This window comes from Spermophilus citellus, assembly GCF_964194105.1.
Source record: "Spermophilus citellus genome assembly, chromosome: 4".
Taxonomy (NCBI): Eukaryota; Metazoa; Chordata; class Mammalia; order Rodentia; family Sciuridae; genus Spermophilus; species Spermophilus citellus.
In genome coordinates, this window is record NC_138185.1 from 154,390,108 (window position 1) to 154,406,109 (window position 16,002).

Here is a 16,002-nt window from a genome sequence, read left to right on the forward strand (position 1 = left end):
CCCCCACCCCCCTCTCCCAAACAAAACCGTATCTGTTGATAAGATTTCTGAAGAAAATCAAGATGTCTTTTGGAATGCTATTGTGATTTTTCAAGGCAGGCACTTATTAAGCACCTAATGTGTACGAAGTTCTGGGTTGTATGTGCTCTGGAGAACATATGCCCTAGATCTTCTGCAACAGTCTTAGTTTTATTTTTCTCAGGGCCAAACCATGTGTCTCAATTTTTAGTCCAACACATATGTTCACAACGGGAAGCAAGGAGAGCAGAAGGCGGAGGTGCAGACTCAGTACGGAATCTCGATGCCTGAGTTCCCTTATTGAGACGAACCCTCGCTCTACCTGGTGAGTGTGGAAGATGGTTCAGAAAGCACACCAGGATGGAAAAGGTTATGCACGTGGAAGGGTTTTTAGGGAACATCCCTTCCCCCCACCTTCTGCCCTTTGCAGACTTTAGTTTTCTGCAAAGCTCCATTTTAGGCCAAATGAAACCTTCCTGGCATTTGAACTTTGGGGTTTTTTGCAAACATTGTGCAGTCAGTGAATCTGGCATCGGGCAATCAAGTGAACACAGTAAAATGTTTTCGTTGGTTTCTGTGCAAGACTAACAGTTCAAACTTGCCTGATTTTAATAACCAACTTAGATTAGCTAGAACAAGGACTGTAAGGATAATATGATTAATTTAAATCTAAAGAAAATTACAAACATATTTTTAAACAACGTACTTTCAGCTTTATTCCCTACCAGTACCCTACTAAAACGCCTCACTTCTTTAGAAAACATACCTCCAAACCCAATAGCCACCCCCACACAATTGATTACAAAGAGCAATAATGCCCATTTGATTCACTTTTACATTTATTTCTTCACCACAGTCTCTGGTGGAGGTGCTAATGTGCAGAACAATGAGCAATTACTTCTGTCTTTTAGAAGCCAGGATCTGAACAACAGGAAGTGTCTGCTTTCCCAGTGTCCAGTGTCTAAAGGGCAGGCTTTAGGACAGGCATGCCCAGCCCTCCTCTCTGCCTGCTTGAATGTCCTGAGTTGGAGGTTCACCTAGCATCCTTCTCGGAAGGAAGCACAGCCCCCTTCAGTATATTGTGGAGAAAAGGGAGTTGCTAAGGAGCCAGACACCTGTGTCTGGCTGTGGCTTCACCACCTTCTTCTTCTATGATTGTGGGTAAATCAGTTCAATTCTGTAAGCTCCAGTTTGCTTAATATGTAAGATGGGCACAATAATGCAGATTTCAGAAGTTCATTATGTTCAGTGAAGGAATACATATTCTTCTATACATTCTATGTATGAATATATCTAGGTAGCCACAAAGAAAGTTCCCACAGGTATTTCCCTTTATGAATGCATTTAATATTTCTATATGCAACCCAGTTGGTGTGACTCCCCTCCCCAATTCCTCTTGTGTGCATCCAGCTGTGGCAGATCCCCAGGAGTGCTTCTGCATGGAAAACCCTGTAAATCACCCATTCCTTCATTTGCTTATTCATCCAGCATCTATTATGCATTAGGCGCTAGGAATATAAAACAAATAGAATGTCTACTCCCAAGGGTCTCTTCATGAGCCCCTCACAGTGTTTCTCTAAGTTACCCTCCTTTACAAAGACCTCTTTTATAATCTCATATTTCTGACTGGCCACCTGGAATCCACTGCATGCTTTCATTTTGAGTCTGTTGACCAACTGACAAGAAGACCATTATAAAAAGAAAAGACTCTGGGTTTCTCTTTATTTAAATCAATTTTAATTCATAACGATGATTATTGCTTATCAGCTTCAAAGGGACTTATTGCTTATGGAAATTAAAATCCTTACATTTTAGGGAAAGACACAAGCATACTCTTATTTATCTATTATTTAGTGATGTCCTCTGCAGTATTTTTGGTTGGCATTATATTCCAAAATGGCCTGGCATGTAGTAGATCCTAATATTAACTTGAACAAGTTATAATTCTCAGAGGATAAATAATAAAGACATACTATTTAGTTGCCCTTTAAATTAATATTTGAATAAAAGAGCAGAATCATTTGTAGAATAATTATGATCTGCATGGATTGGATTGCCCCCCCCCCCACCTGCAAGTAGAATTGTTGGGGAAGTGTGGAATAGAACCCAAAGCATAGGCACTGGAGTCTGACAAGTTTGGGGTCCACTTTTACCTGGGTCACTGGTGCTAAGGAACAGCTTCATGTGATTCTGGGTGAGTTACTTGAGTTCTCTGAGCTTCTGTTTCTGTAAAATGAGCATGGTAGCAGTACAATAGCTTCCTGGCATGTAGGGAAGATTAAAAAAGGATAGCACATGTAAAATGCCCAGCCCACGTGAGAGCCAGTAAGGGGTGGCTGTTCTCATTAGGGCAGGTGTGGGCACCCAGGAGGCTGGAATTTTTGGTGAACCACTTTGCCTTTGGAGATTAACATTCCCATTATTATCACATAAATCAAGTGGACAGTCTTTGAGGGTTTATGGCCTTCCATCTTCCTAGGGGGCACTGCCTCTTCCAGCTGTAGTTTTTAACCTAGAGGCCACCTGGAGGGGTTCCCAAGGAGTCCTCTATTAACAGGCTCTGGGAGGACAGAGAGAGAGGGAGGAGGCAGCCATTCCCCTGGGATGGGGCCCGCAAGTCTGGGGCTGCTTGCAGACTTGCTGAACCCCACCCCCACACTTTATTTAGCTTTAGTTCAGAGAGGAGGGCACTGGCCACAGATGGGAGCTGTTTCATCTCAGCTGGGTCAGAGGTTAATAGAGATAAGCAGTGTCTTCTTACCAGGAGGCCTCAGGAAAGCCCAGCTTGTTGTTGGAGTAGAATCAGGATCTTAGAGAATCAACAGACTGATATTCGCCTACCTTGGGGAGAGAGAGTGGAGCCCTGGGAGAGAAAGCTGCAGCCCGCCAGGCTGGAGTGAGGGGTGGCTAGGGGACCTTGTCAATCATTGAATGAATGGCTCAGGGTGAGACAGGATAATTGCCCACTGGCAGATCAGAAGTCTGGGATCTGTGTGCTTCACTGTACTAAATTGGCAGCTTCTGTACAGCTCCACTTTGAAATAAAGGCAGTCCCCTCCTCTGTGCAGTGGTTCTCGGGTGGACTTCTTTGCACAGGCTGCCACTGTGGGTAGCTCGTGCCTACCCTGGCTGTTCCTGTCACTCATGGCCCCCTTCCCTGGAACCACAGCCTGGGGTCTGATTATGAGCTGTCTCTGGCCAGGGTGTGTTCTGCGGTGGACAGCATGCCATGGGGTGGGTGTTTAGACTTGAGGTTTCTCTACTGGGTTGAAGCAATCTCAACAGGTCCATCCAGATTGCTACGGAGGGGAGAGAATGTTTGTAAGCACTGTTCCTCCTCTGGAGAGCTTTCCTTCATCCTGCCATATAAAAAATAATTCTTTCACTGTATTCCTGGAGGTGTTGGTGGCATTTCCTCTCTAAGGCCTTAATCATTGACTGTTCTGCATGTTGAATTCCATCTGATGTCCTGCTAATGTCCTAAAAGAGACTGAAACATTCTTCTTCCCTCCTTCCTTCTCCCTTCTTCCTCCTTCCAACAATATGTAGTAGGTAGCTATGTGGTGGGTACTTTCCAGGTGCTAGAAACACCTGTGGACAAGTCGGACACAGTCCCCACCCCTGTGGAGCTGACCTCCTGGTGGGCATATGGACTCCCTTGCTCCTCTCACTGGCTCACACTCTCTGGGAAGCTCAGCCTCCTCATGCTTCTTGTATCTCTTTCATCCTTTGCCAGTTTGTGCCTTGATGGCAAAGGAGGCGAAGATGTTTGTTGAATGAATACCTGCATCTCACTGATGTATGGAGAGGTTACCAGTTCACAAGCTCCTGAGACCAGTAAGGAGAGAAGGGGGTAGAGTGTTGGGAATTCACTAGGGAATGACAGCAAACTAGAGAATGTGGGCCCTGGATGACAGCCACTGCTGTCATTTCAGTTGGAGGTGGCCATCTGGGATTGTGAGCCCTGTCTTGCCAAATCTTGTTTTTCAAGAGAAGAGAGAAATTGTAATTTTAATGTGAAATCTCATTTTTAGATGTTGGAATTTAATTCAATTAAAAAAGACCTAAGAAAATACATCTGTGGGCCAGATGAAGAGCAGGCTGCCTGGGAGAGTATCCTATTGGTCGGGATGTATTGTTTTGTAGTGTTTGTGAGCTAACTCCTTGTCCTCCTGCTTCCTTTGATTGTGGAAGGAGGCGACTGGCCTGGCCTATTTGCTCCTCTCACATTTTCTAGAGTCATATTTAGTGGAGGCGGTAGGAAACTTCAAGAAAGAAGTAACACATGGCACAGATGAACCCCAGCATGGCAGCTGCACTGTAGTTCCTGTGTTCGTTTAGGGAAAAGAAAGACCTAGGTTTAAATCTTGGCTTCACCAGCTACTGAATATATGTTTTCAATTCTCAGACCTCAGTTTCTTTGTTAAATGACTACAATATTTTCCTTGCAGGGAAATGATAGGAATTAAGTTTCATATTAAGATTATATAAAAGAATAAAGATTAAAACATAGATAATCTCCTTATTTGGTATTCAAGGAAGCTCCGGAGAGCTGCTCAGCCCTTCAAAGGTCAAGACCTAGACAGAGCTGGCCTTGGATTTGTCTTGTCATTTGAGTGATAGTAGTGGAGTGATGGGGATTAAGGAGAAATCCAGGGACTGGAGGCAGGGGCAAAATTGGAAGATAAATTGCAACTCACTCACAGTTTGGGCTTGCTTTATGCTCAGCGATGACCTTGCCTGATAGGGGCATTTTTGTCTTTAATCAGTGATCAGAACATTGCTGAAACCACAGAGGTTAAAAAATGATGTCCTTTCCATCTCTTTCATGAGTTGTTACCAGCTTACTTTGTATTCCAGAGAGGTCTCATAGTTTATATAGAATGACAAACAGGTTGCTGGGGTTTGGGAATGGTGTGTGGTAGAAAGCTGGGGGAGCCTCTTTTGTGTATTCTTTGGATGCATACTGGAAATCGAATTGACTGTTAACAACTTTGTCTGAATTGTGGAATAAAGATTCACTACATGAGAGACATAGCAGATGGGTGATGCTTCACTGAATCTAGAGTTATTCTGGTGTGTGCATATTCTGGTCCAGTTTTGCTAAGATGCCGATGAACTGAGATACTTCTGAGAAAGTAAATACACCACACAGACTAGGAGACTAGGACCTTGGTTTCACAAGTATTTCTCTAAAGCCTGCCACATCATTGCTGTTCGGGTTTCTGGCTTTCTAAGTTCTGCCTGAGAGCAACTTCACTGAGCTTGCAGTAATGAGGACTTACTCTACTGACCTCTAACATGGATTCAAAATTTTCAGCGTAGGTGAAAAGTGGTAGGTGGATCCCAAATGGAATGGTGGGCAATCACTCTTTATGTCTTTCAGAGCTGTAGACATGGAGACTGAGACAGAAAGTTCTGCTTTCTGTAAGTCCCCAGAAAGATCCCTTGACCTGATCCACCCAGGCATTATTTTCCCCATCAGCAAGCTGCTATATATTCTATAGGCTTCTGGCAAGTATTGCATAGAATAACAGCGACCTCCAGGAAAGGGCCCTCTGTGTGGTCACCACTCTTGAGTTGACTAAATAGTGCTGTTTGTCTAGGTGTGTGTTCAAAGCCAGGGCTGAGCTCAATAAGATATGGTAGTATAGAAGAATGCTATTTTAATAAACTGAAAAAAGTCTTGGTTTTTTTTTTTCCATTTTTGTCCCGAGCTCCAGCCCTGCCCCTTCCCTTGAAAGAGAATAGAAATGACATTTCTGAAGCTGAAAGACTAAGAGGGATGGGAAATGTGTGTGGCTGACAGGATCTAAATCCAATCAGCTGCAGAGAAAACTAGCAGCCCTGCAGCCTTCTGGGGGCTTTTTGCAGGGGTGCATCTCCTTAGAAGGATACAGCATGGGTTTATTGATCCCTCACTCCCCAGAGTTCCCATGTTTGCCTATCAACTGGGAGATGGAAATGTAGCCATTGGGTTGTGAGAGTCTCCTGGGTCTCCTAGTGGTGACTTCCTCCTATAAATCAGCCAGACAGCTGGGTCCCCTTGCACCATGGGATAGAAAAATAGACCCTGTTGCTAGACAGCAACACAGGCTCCACAAATATGGTGGGATCAGAGGGCAGGGGGCTTAGCCCAGGCACTAGCCAAACAGGCAGCCCCGGATCCGTTTGTTTATTTTCACTGTGGCCTTGCCTGTCTGTGCCACATGGAGGTGGGAGACTCCCCACCCTCCCCTTTGCTCTGCATGTGGAGGCTACTTACTGCTCACCACCGGAAAGCCTGCTGACCCACTGGCTAATTTATTTATTTTAGTTGCACATAGACTGTCTGCTTAGAGGCTAACAGGGAAGTCACCCAGTCTAGGACAGAGAATTCAATAATTGAATTTTATTTGGTCTGGTGAATATCTGACTGAGCAAGAAAGGGAAACCTTGTGCTGACATATTCCTCGCCATCTCACAGTCCCTGCCACCCCCCACCCCTGTACTTCCATCAGGGTCTTCAATTTCTAACCAGTGTCAACATCTGCTCCACCCAGAGAAATAGGCTTATAGCACCTGTGAGGCTGAGCTCTTCTTTCTTTGGAATCATTGTCTTCTAAAATGCCTTTTCCAACAAGCTATTATGAAAATTTCCAAGCTTATGTTGAAGTAGAAAGATTTTTATAATAAAACTTGTAAACCCACTGTCTAGATTGTTCCATTAACATATTCTTCTACTTGCTTTATAATGTATTTCTCCATCATATTTTTAACCCATTTCAAAGCAACTTATAGACATTTGAATTTTTCCTTAACTACTTGGTTAGTAAGTGTACTTCAATATTTGTTTGCAGTTTTTTCTTTTAGTGCAAAACTTACATATAAATCTGGGGATGTAACTTAGCAGTAGAGTGTTTACCTACCATGCATGAGGACCTGTGTTCAAATCCCAGAACCACTTAAAAAATCACAATCTTGTGTATGATGATGTGCTTGTATTTTCAGTGTATGTTCACTGAGTTGACAAATATGTACATCTGTGTAACTCAAACCCTATTGAGACACAACTCCGGCATTGCCCGGAAACCTCCCTCATTTCCCTGCCTGGTCAATATCCATCCCTATTCCATCCAAAGCAACTATTGTTCTGATTATTTTCCACCTTAGTTTAGGCTTGCCTGTTACAGAACTTCATGCAATAGAATCATACATTATATTTTCCTTGGATAAGGACTCTTTCCTCAGCATGATGTTTTAGAGATTACATCCTGTTGCTGTCTGTATCCAGTTGGTTGCTTTTTTTTGGACCTGTGCTGTTTCCAGTTGTTGGCTATTATGAGAGAGAGAGAGAGAGAGAGAGAGAGAGAGAGAGAGAGAGAGAGATTGCTATGATTGCTATGAATAGTCTTTTTCAAGTCATGTTGTAGACATATGTTTTCATTTCTCATATAAAATATCTAGAATTAGAATTGCTGCTAGTTTTTTTTCTTTTCTTTCTTCTTTTTTTTTTTTTTAGTGATTTTCATCTTTTAAGCTCTACTAATACATAGATGAGAGTTCTGGTTGCTCCATATCCTAGTCATCATTTGGTGTGAGCAGTCTTTTTAATTTTAGCTTGTCTGTTGGGTGGATGGTAGTATTTTGTGATAGCTTTAAGAAAGTTTAACTTTGATAATTGCTTCTCCAATTTTTTCTTTGGCTCTAAATTCTGACACTTTACTCTATCAGTGTCCTTGACCTAGTTTTAAACTTTAATTTTTCTTTTCTAGAAGTACTTTGGAACATATGGATGGATACTTGTCTCTAATGATCCTGAGGCCGAGTTAAATATATGTATTTTGAAGCGCTCTGTGCTTTAGCCACACTGACAACACAGAGTACTAGTCTGGTATGAGAATTTCCATTGTAACCTTTTTTGGGGGCATGTATTTTAGGAAGTAAGGAATGTGTTTTCAGGAATAGGGTTTGATAAAAATAGAATCTTGGGGATGCAGTGTTTGAATGAATGAAGTTGGTAAGCATGCTAATTTTGAGGATTGTTTAAATATCATGCTTTTAAACTTAGCTCCCAGAGATTTCTTTCTCTTTTGGAAATACTCAGAATTGGACTCTGAATCTACTTGCAGGCCTCCTCGGCTCCCCAAGTGATCTCTCCTGGCTTCTTTGCTGTCTTTTTGATCCCTACTGCTTTGGCTACCTCTTACATAGGTCCTCTTACTCTGTCCATATTGCCTCTGATCAAATTCTATTCTCTCAGCCTCAAGCCTCACGTAAACACAAATGTATTGTTCCAGCTTTGACCTTCCTCCTGAATGGACAGATATATCATTAGGGTAGTTTTCTGAAAATACAAGTATAGTTATTATATTAGCTTTCTGTTGTTTGTGATAAATACCTGAGATAATCAACAAATGAGGAGGAAAGATTTATTTTAGCTCATAGTTTCAGAGCTTTCAGCCCCATCACTTTGGGCCTGTGGTAACCCAGTACATCATGGTGGGAGCATGAGATGGAGGAGGGCTGTTCACCTCATGGCACTGAAAAGCAATAAAAGGAAGTTCCAATATTTCTTCAAGACATGCTCCCAGTGATCTAACTTCCCTCTACTATGACCCACCTACCAAAGGTTCTAACACCTACCAATAGTGCCATTGCCTGGTGACCAAGCCTTTAACACATGAGCTTTTGGGAGACACTTCAGATTCAAACAACAGCAATTATGTTTATTTACAAATCCTCATCACCTCTAAGGAAAGTCCATAATAGCAAGCATATTTTTTTTAATGCTCACTTTGAGCCTAGCTCTATATTGAGCACTTTATATGCCTCATCATCTAATTTCCACACCAATATTTATGAGGTTGGCCTTAGTTTTATACTTGTTTTTAAATGAGGAAACTGAGGCTTAGAAAGGCTAAATAATCACCTATTATATTAAGTTGGCATATGATTGCAAAATTAATATTCATCAAGCAGAATTCTGATATAAGAATCCAAGCCTTTAAGTTTTATTTTGTTGCTTAGTAATACAGCACCACCCTGTTTCCCAGCTTCAATGCTGACATTGCTCTCTCCCCCTTACCTTACTCTGGGCTTCAACCACACTGACAGATTTACTGTAAATTGAAACAAGCCAGACTCCTCCAAAGCTACTTGACTTGTCAAATGCTGTTGTGTCTGCCTGGTGTGTTTGATCCATTCCCTACCTTTTCCATCAGTTGAACTCATCCTTCTGGAATGATGCCAAGCATCACTATCCCTGTGAAAGCTTCTAAATCGAGTGCTGTTCCTTGCTCCTCCTTGTATTTCTCCCTAGCGTGTGTGACTTAGTGTTGTTCTGGTGTTTCAACCTGTGAGTTACTTGAGACAGGATCTTATTTACTTGTCTCATACTCTATCAGTTGGCTAATGTCTGATGAATCATAGAGACTCCATCTCCTAGGTTGGGTTCTCTTGAAACAGACCTTGAGAGTGGTACCTGGGAAGGGGCGTGGGGTACTGTGTTAGTCAGCTTTTCATTGCTGGGACCAAGACACCTGACAAGAACAACTTAGAGGAGGAAAAGTATATTTTTGCTCAAGGTTTCGGAGGTTCAGTCCATGTCAACTGAATTCATTGCCGTGGGCCCAAGGTGAGGCAAAAGATCACGGTGGAAGTGGACAGCAATAGGGTGCTATTCCACTCATAGTGACCAGGAAGGGGAGAGAAAGGGACAGAGAGATGGGGGGAGGGCAGAAAGGGAGAGGGGAGGGGAAGAGGGAGAAAGAAGGAAAGGAAGGGAGGGAGCGAGGGAGGAAGGGAGGAAGGAAGGGAGGAGCGAGCCTCAGGGCACATCCTTAGTAATCCACCTCTTCTAGCCATGTCCACCTGCTTACAGTTGCCACCCAGTTAGTCTATTCAAATTAGGATGACTGATTAGGTTTCAGCTCTCACAACCCAATCATTTCACCTCCAAACATTTCTGTATAAACACAGGAGCTTCTATGGGACACTTCATATCATACCACAACAGGTGCAGACTGGGCAGAAATGGAATGGAAGAATAGTTACTTCAGGAACCTCAGTTGATTCATGGGGAGCTTTGGAGATGAAGCTGTCCTCTGGACTTGCTCCTCATTGAGGTAAGGGGTCAGGCTTTTTTTTTTTTTTTTTTAAACCACAGGGTTTACCAGTCATTAGATGTGGGATGCTCCAGAGAAGGAACATAATCTTCCAGGGGAAGAATTAAAATGGGAGCCTGCAGACCCCAAACACTTTGGACAGCCAGGAAATGAGATGAGTGCCTTAGTTCTGAAGGGGAACCGAGCGGTACACCGTTGTATCACTATACCCGTACTCAAAGAATGAGTCCATGAAGAAAGTCCATCTTCAGCAACCACATACATGTGGTGTGCAACCTACACTTCAGAGAATAATCTTTACAAATTAGAAGAACTCGTTTTAGAAAATTTGGAAGTGGCTTATTCATAGAGCATTAATTGGTTGCCTTTGTATTAAAATAGGTATTCATTTGATTTTTACCAAAATATAAGATTTAATTTTACCAGAAGAGAACATGCTCATATACTGAACATGATATATCAATACATTTGACAATCCTGGAGGAGGGAAGGTATATGTTTCTGAACTAAAAAAGGGCTTTTATTTTGCTTTGTAATCTTACAAACATGCTGAGTGATAATGAGCATATGGTAAAGCACATTTATAGTCATGACTAGATTCTGAGACCATGAATGTGATGAGTAAATCTTTTATTATTTCTCACTAAGGTCCTTAGGATTAAATACGCCTGTTCCAGATTTTCCTGACCACTTTCTCTCTCAAATAGAACCAGTGCTTTATGGTCCTGGGTGTTAGGTTCAGCTTTAATCCATAGAACTTGTAAGTCAGCAACTTCTTCCTTCCCCATTTCAGTATTTTGTTGATCTGATCCTAGGATGTGGTGGATTTATTGACAGCCCCCTTAAGATATAATGAATTCATATTCTGGTTCCTCTCTTCCAGAAGGAGGAAGAAGCAGCCCTTTGGGTGAAGACTCTGGCCCTAGAAGCCACAGAATCTTTGACCTCGAGCTGCCCTGTGGAATCCGAGCTAACTCTGGAGAGGCTCACAATGACCGAGCTTGTTAATGGATTCCATCTCTTTGTGAAGTGTCCCAAATTGTGGTCATTTAGAGCATTATTACAGAACTGTTTACTGACATGTAAACACATACACCATTTATCACTCTGAATGCAACAGGTGCTTCCCCCGCTGCCAACTGGAGATACTGGAGGGTCTCCAAAAAGTAACAAAACATTTTTCAGGCTCAACTCTCCTCACCAAAAACTGCGGAGAACTTAACTTCCTTTAATTTCTTCCTTTGGGTTCAAGGTAGAGAAAGTTGTTATTGGTGGTGGGGGATCTGTGGCATCTTGCAAAGTGTTCTTTCTTTACTTTGTATGTAGTGACCTGACTTTCTATTGAAAATGTCACTGGTAGAGCATACAGGCACCATAGCATACTGATGCTCTTATATGTTTTCTTCATCTTGATGGAGGGGAGCTCAGTGGTCTCAAATAGTCACTCAACAAATTCTTAAACTGAATGCTTGGTATGTACTAAGTATTTCCTTAGGTACTGGAAATATAGCTATAAATAGAACAAGTCAAGTCTCTACCCTTATGCTTATAATCTAGTGAAGGGAAAGAGATATTCCATGAACCAATCAATATAAACTGAGTGATGAGATCTGCTACAGAGGAGAATATAGCAAGAAAAGAGATACAGATAAATGGTTGTGGTGAGCACTTTTTAATATAAATAAGGTGATATTTAAGCAGAGATTTTTTCCCCAGTACTGGGGGTTGAACCAAGAGGGGCTTTATTATCCTCAGACTTTTTATTTTTTATTTTGAGACAGGGTCTCACTAAATTGCTTCAAGCTTTGATAAATTGCTGAGTCTGGCCTTGAAATTATGATTCTCCTGCCTCAGCTGAGTTGCTGGGATTACAGGTATGCATCACCATGCCTGGCTCTACACAAAGATTTGAACAAGGCAAGGGAGTGAACCATGTGAATAGTTGAAGACAGATTTGTGGGCTGTGGAAGGACTTTGGATTTTAATCTGATATAGGAAGTATTGAACTAAATAAATGAGATGAGATGATCTATGGTTTAACAAAAATCACTCATTTCCATGTAGAGAATAGATTGTATGGAACCAAATGCAAGGGAAGGAGAAAGGATACAGTTAGGAGTCCATTGTAATTGTCAAGGGGATGGCTTGTAATAGGATGCTAATAGTGAATGTGCTGAGAAGTGGTCAAATTTAGAAACTAGTTAGAAGAATAGTGGCTATGGATTGAATGCGAGAGAAGATGACTCCAAGGATCGTGGCTTTAATTAGTTAAAATGAAAAAAGAAATTTACAACATGGAGACAACAGATAGAGTACCACATCAGAGTAGAAAACAAGTGGTCCATTTTGACACACAAAGTATTGAGTAAATATGAAATTGGAATTAAGGGAAAACGTTGAGGCTGGAGAAATGAATTTGAGAGCCATCAGCATATTGGTCCTGTTTTAAGCCAGGTTACAGCATGAAATCATCAGAGTGAGTGCAGATAAAGATGATGATCAGGACCCAGGATGAAGTCTGAGGTCTCCTATGGTTAGCAGACAGGAGACACTGAGCAGGATGGACCCCTGAGATCTTCCTGAAAATAGAGTGAAGAAAGTGTTTCCAGAACAAGGAATCAATTAGACCAATATTCTTGACAAGCTGGGTTAGATGAAGACTTAGAAATGAGCATCAGTTTTGGCAGCAGAAGGTTACTGCAGACCTTGTCATAAGCAGTTTCAGAGCCTGGAATTGGAAGCCAAATTGAGGTGAGTTCAAGACATCGAAAGACAAGTGGAAATAACAAGGCACATGCAAGTCTTTGTGGAACAGAATGATATAATTACAGGGGGGGACTTGGGGTCAAGAGAGGCTTTTTTTAGAAAAAAGTGTGAGGTAAAACACACAAATGGTATGATAACGGAAACGATCCGGTAGAGCAGGAAAAAAAAACTGATGAAGGAGGAAGGAGATTATATAAATGCATGAGTTGTGTCCTTGAGTAAATGAGAAGGAGCAGAATTCTGTGCATAAGCAGAAGGGTTGGCCTTTCCAGGACATGGATGCCTTACTTATTACAAGGCAGAGGCAGTATATGGGTACAAATGCAGAGAAGACCTCTGACCAAAGGTGGGAGTGCATGCAGGTCCTTTTTTGATTGCTGCTGCTCCTCCTCCTCCTCCTCCTCCTTCTTTTGTGAACTGAGAGGCAAGGACAGGGGCTAAGAATGAGGATGGAAAGCATTGGAGATTTGAAGAGAGGTGAAGAGGAATGATATAGTTGTTATGGTCTGGATGTGAGGTGTCCTCCTCAGAACTCCCGTGTGAGATGATGCAAGAAGGTTTAAAGGAGAAATGATTGGATTATGAGAGCCTTAACCCAATCAGTGAATTAATTCCCTGGTGAGATTAACTGAGTGGTAACTGATGGTGGGTAGGGCGTGGCTGGAGGAGGTGGCATTGGGGGCGTGCCTTTGGGGTATATATTTTGTTTTTGGTGAGTGGAGCCTCTCTCTCTGCTTTCTGATCATCATGTGAGCCACTTCGCTCCACTCTTCTGTCATGATGTTCTGCCTCACCTTGAGCCCTGAAGAATGGATCCTGCTGTCTATTGACTGAGACCTCTGAAACCATGAGTCCCCAAATAAACTTTTCATCTTCTACAGTTGTTTTGATCAGATCTTTTAGACATAGCACCAAAAAGAAGAAAAAAAAAAAAAGAAGAAAAGAAATAAAAAACAACAACGGAAACAAAACAAAATAAACAAACAAAAACCTGACTAAAGCAGTTGTTTTGAAGAGTGGTAGGACAAATTAAAAAGGAAATGCATTACAATTTGCCACAGAGCCAGGATTTCACTTGAGAATTTGAATAGACCGATCAGGGGTTGTGTATTTTTTGTGTTGAGTTACTAAGACAGATCAAAGAGTAGGTAAAACCCTGGGGCTTTGTCAGGTGATGGCAAAGGAAGTAAGTTAGGGGTTGCCCATGAACTTCAAATGAAGAATGAATTGGAAACTTTATCTGGCTTCTTGTAAGTGGTCTATGTACATGAAGCCATAAAACACAATCCCTTGAAGTTTTTGAAATTTGTCCAAATTTGAATGAGATATAAATATGAATGTAGTTTTATCCAAAGGATTCCTCTGTGCTGCAAAATATTATACTTTGTCATGATCATGTGCCCCAATCTCGAATCCCATCTGGATTCAGGTGATAGGAACCCAGACAGTATGAAAATAGGATCATCCTTACCCCACAGAGGCTTCTCTAGAATAGTCACAACCTGCCTCTTGCATATAGTCATTTTTTTTCTAGTCTAGCTGAGACTTGGTTTCCTTAATGAGCAAGAGCTTTTAGGGGTTCCTGCAACATCCTGAGCACAAGAGTCTGAATGCTGAGACCTTGGTCATCAAATTGCCCCATTAGTATATTTTCTTAGTGTGTATAGATCTTATAGTTCCCAGGACACTCAAAGAATAAATAAAACAGATACTAATTTGTATTGTTGTAATAGAGGTCAATGCTTGCATTTATTTTTTGATAGACTTAGGAGTGACAAGAAAACTTCCTTTCTTTTGAAAGTATTTTGAAAATGTTTGTCCATAGTATAGTTTTATGTTCAAATCAGCATTGATATCCCGCTGCTATGAACTGAGAGACCCTTCTGTCATTCTGAGGCTTAATACACATTTTTCTCTCAAATTAAGTGAAATTTTCCATTAAACAACAATAATCTCACAAAAGTTTTCTTTTTTCATTTACACTGCCTTGGCACATAGTATCCAATAGACAGTAATGCAAAATTAGAATCATAGATACAAGCCTCCTGTTATTGCCCTGCGGTTAGGAACCCCCAATCATAAAACTGTCATGCTGATTTTTCCAATTGTCCTTAAATTTTCCCTTTCAGTGTGCCCAAGACAGCTGAAATCTTTCTTGGGTGCATGTTTTCTTATATGTCTTGAATTATGCATTTTCTTACCATTTCAGATGTTTCTTGTGTGTGTGCTGTGCAGGCTTTCTCTTCTGAAACCCAGCCATCTTCCAAGGGTTAGAAATGGGGCCAAACTACCTGCAGAGCTGAGACCAGCATTGACTGCTCTATCAATCACTGCAACTTGACTTACTTGAGTCTCCCAGTGCTAATCCTCTGCAAGCCTTAGACGGGCTATGACGTCTGTGACTTGACTTGGTGGCAGGCTAACCCAGAGGCCTGAGTTGAAGTTAGAGAAGCAGGAATGTGAAAGGAAATAGCTGGAGTGATGGATGGTCTCTAAGTAGCCATGCCCCTCAGTAGCAGTAGGGAAAAGAGCCTCCCTGGATGTATTGCCATTAACTCCAGGAGACTGGGCCTCTGCTTCCTGAGTCAAAGAATCTCTGCTCTTGGCCAAACTTTGGAACTCGGAAAAGTATGCTTTTAGAGGCCGAGAGAGAGGGCTTCTCTGGAGCAAGGATGCTCTTGAATTCATCCTGCCCCCACTTGCACTGGCATTTTGCATGACAAACCCACTTCCTGTACAGTCAGTGTTGAGATGGAATTATGAGAAGACAATGGTCCACTGACCACAGCAGATGTTTTCACCTCCTTCACATCCCATCATCATTCCTGAGAGTGCAGTTTTCAGAGTACAAAAAGTTATCTGGATGAAAGGACCATCCCTGTGTGTCCTGGGCCTGAGAATGCGGGGACTTAGCAAGCATACTTGGAGATGAGGAGTGGGGACAGGAAGAGCACACAGGGGACAGTCCCTGTCCCCACATAGATCTCATTGAGGACTTTTATTGGACTTCACATGCAATATAGCCTTTCTTTCATAGCTGCATTGATAGACCTGCCCAGCTCTTTCCTGCCTGGGGCCCTCACAAATGCTCTTTCTGGCAGTAGCTCCTGCC